Below are 3,786 nucleotides of genomic sequence, written 5' to 3'. Positions count from 1 at the left end.
AATTATAAAAACAATTATATAAAAAAAATGGGAATGTTATAAACACCCCTACTATCCATGGTCCTTTCACAAATACCCTTAAAGGTCTTTACAAATACCCCTAATGGCACAATCGAAATTTTTATGGAAAACAAAATTTCCATAATTCCTTTTTTAACCTTTCCATTTCATTTCCTTCTTCTTTAACAAAGCCAGAAGAAAATTTTCCATCGCCTCCGTCGCTCCCACCCATCATCTACATCGCTCCATCACCACCACCATTTTGGTCGCCTCCACCAAAACCAACACCACCACCCTTAAAGGTTTGGTTTTGATAGATGGAAAATGGATCAGACAAAGCTTCACCACCACCATCTCTATCGCCGCCGCCACCACAACAACATCTCGTTATCACCAGCGCACCATCACCAAACTTAAGCTCCGATCTGTTGAGAGATCTCATCTTGGGATTCAATTTATGGTTATTCCGGTGGGAAGATTTAAAAATTTCTTATAATCGAAGCCTAATAACAAATCTTTTAGATGTGGGTAAAATTAATGATTACGTTTTTAATTTCAGATCTTGGAAATTTTTCTCAAATAGATGTAGTATTTAATATCAATCGACATGAAGATTAAGTTTTTAAACTAGTTTATACTTTTTATGATTTTGATTTTGATTCAATTAATTTCAACAAAATCAGTTTCCATAATCTTGGATAATTTCTATATGATTTGTGTTTTAAGTGTTCACTGGTAATGATTTAGTTTTTTGTTCAATATCATTTGATTTGATTTGGTGTTGGTAATGATTCTGCTTGGTAATGCAAATAGCACCATTGCATTTGACTGCGTGCTATCTAAATTTATAAGTTCATATCAATTGCATTTAGCACTGGTTTTCACAATCTTTCTCCAGTTTGAAGGTTTAGCTTATGATAGCTGATGGAGGGTGATAGGATGGAATAGCTGGTTCTATAGTATTAGCTCCATGGAGGCCTTCTGTTTGAAAAACAAATCTATACATCCTGAATTCCTGATGAAATTACTTATGTTTCTGTATGTGGTCATATGGGTTACTGAAACTGAAACTAAAATTCAGTTTCATGCGATGAATAGCATATTTTTGTGAAACTGAATTTGACTAACTACAGCCATACTAGAACTGGTCATGGGATGAGCTAGTATCGTATGATCTAACAGCTGCCTTCCACTTTGTTTTCCCCCAAACTGGACATCATATTAGTTATGTCGGTCATTCCATGGTAACTAAACACACATACTACAACAGGCATTGGGTTTCTCTAAAAATTTGTCCACCAAAATGAGTAACATTGCGGGGAGGTAAAGTCTCTGAAAATTTGTCACTGAAATGAGTAATATTTCAGTGATTTAGAATTGTGTTGTTGCTTGTTATAGTGTTGTTACAGGTAAAGTCTCTCTCGATATACTAAAGTAATCAGACATTACGTACTAGCTTTTAATTTAAGGTGTATGGATATTGTTCCTCAATTAATAATTCTCTCTTCATGTATTTCATTTTGACAAATATTTTGGTGAAATTGTAGGTAGATTCGGATTTTTTTTACCGTGGTTGAATAAGCCACTTCCATAGGTGTCCTTGTTGCCAAAGGTTTTGTTGGATAGGTGTGAATCCCCCTAAAAGTCTAATGAATATCCTTTATAATAAATTGAATACTTATGTGTGTGACTAATCCTTTTAAGTTTCCTTATTACAGTTAACTACATGATTTGGCATGGCGGAATTCAACCCAAAAGTGTAACTCTCTCTCTCTATCAATGTCTCTCTCGTTCAATCTCTAGAATCTTAATTATGTAGATTACATAACTAATTGTCAATCAAACAGGGAAGTGGTGGGGAGTTTCCTTAAGTCGCTATGCTTGAGTCCAGGCATCGACTATTAGACTTACTTACGTCATTTACTAGTATCTGTATTTAGCATCCTTTTCTTAATGTGAAATCCCCATTAGATGTGCTAATTTTTACTGATATTATAATCTCCATCCTGAATTCCTTTTTGGTGTCACTATCTAGAAGTCAAAACTAAAATGACATTCAATTAATGTATTTTTAGCTTGCCCTTTTACTACTAAGCTTCAGATTTTTGGAAACAACCTCATCAAGTTGCCTCCAACTTTGGAAACAACTTGACCAAGTTGTTTCCACTGTTAGGGACAACTTGTGCTAGTTGATTCCTTTTTCTGGAGACAACTTGTATCTGTTGTTTCTGTATTGAATTTCAGTTTTTTATTCTCTTCTATATGCTTGTAGGTAGTTAATGTGTATGCCACTGTTATTATCTTTAATAAGGATTGTGTTGGTTCTTACTAGTATTGTTATGTTGGGATGCTTTAGTATGTAATAGTGGAGGATTCCAACTGCCATGATTTTTATAGAATTCAAACTATATGTGATGTTGTGTTGGTTGGCACTTGGATTTGTGTGGATTAATCAATTTTGTACAGGCAATTACAGATCATTAAAGCTCCAAGTTACCTTATTGTAGAAATGGTCTTTTGCATCTAAAGTGCAGGTAAGTTGAACAAATTATTTTTTAACTTTCAGGCTGTAAAGTGCAATGGGTTTATGGATATTGGTGGTTTTGGAATTAGGTTTAGCTGGTTGATAGATCACAACTGCTCCGTCGGGAAGGTAAATTAATTGTATCCCTGGACAACCTCATCAAGTTGCTTCCGCTATTGGAGACAACTTGATCTAGTTGCTTCCTTTTTTTGGAGACAACTTGAGAAAGTTACTTTCACTTTCGGAGGCCACTTGAACTAGTTGATTCCATATTGGAGGCAACTTGGTTATGTTTTTGGGTCCATTCATTCATATGAAATTATCGTATACATATATCTTAGAGTAGCTGTTGTGTTGAGTTGCTGATGATAGTTGTGCTGCTGATGCTCATGCTTTAAAGTCAAGAGGATAAATGAATGCTTAGGAAGTTCAGCAGGAACTCAATATGAGTTGCAGTAGCAGAGATGGAGGATATGGTGTTGTCTGGTGGTTGTTTGAATTGTTGGTTGAGCACTGATGGTGTGGAGAATATGTGAATCTGCTTTCTGGGTTTGTAATTGAAAATGTGTTAATGCAGTAAAGAGATATGAAGTGGGAGATGATGGTATGTGATTTTTGATATGTATATGTTACAGACCATGAACATCTGTGTAGTTTTATAAATCAGTAGTTGTAGTATATCTATTCGGATGTGATTTTGTATGTCATTTTGCATTAACAAACCTATGGTGCAACGGTAGCATGACTGACTCCATGTCAGATGATGCATGTTCGACTCACGCTGGGTCCATTTTTTGTGTATACTTTTCATAATGTGGAGACAACCTGTCCTAGTTGCTTCCATATGTGGAGACAACTTGAGCTAGTTGCCTCCATTATTGAAGAAAAATTCCGCAAGTTGCCTCCAGATTTGGAGACAACTTTCAGCAAGTTTCCTCTAAATGATGGTGGTGGAATTGGTGGTTGATGGTGGTGATTTGCGGTGGTGGATGAAAGTGGTGGTGGCGGTGGTGGGTAGTGGTGGTGGTTGTCGGTGGTGTACAATGGCGCTGGTTGTCGATGGTGGTGGTTGGCGGTGGTGTACACTGGCGCTGGTTGTCGGTGGTGGTGGTTGGCGGCAGTGGTGCTGGTTGGCGGCGGCGCTGGTTGGTGGCGGTAGTGGTCGTTGGTGGTGATTGGCGGCAGTGGTGGTGGTTGTGGTAGTGGTCGTTGGCGGTGGTGGATGACGGAGGTGGTGGACAGTGGTGGCGGTTGGCGGTGGT

The sequence above is a fragment of the Papaver somniferum genome, unplaced genomic scaffold, assembly GCF_003573695.1.
Source record: "Papaver somniferum cultivar HN1 unplaced genomic scaffold, ASM357369v1 unplaced-scaffold_83, whole genome shotgun sequence".
Lineage (NCBI taxonomy): Eukaryota > Viridiplantae > Streptophyta > Magnoliopsida > Ranunculales > Papaveraceae > Papaver > Papaver somniferum.
Note: the sequence above shows the minus strand (reverse complement) of the source record.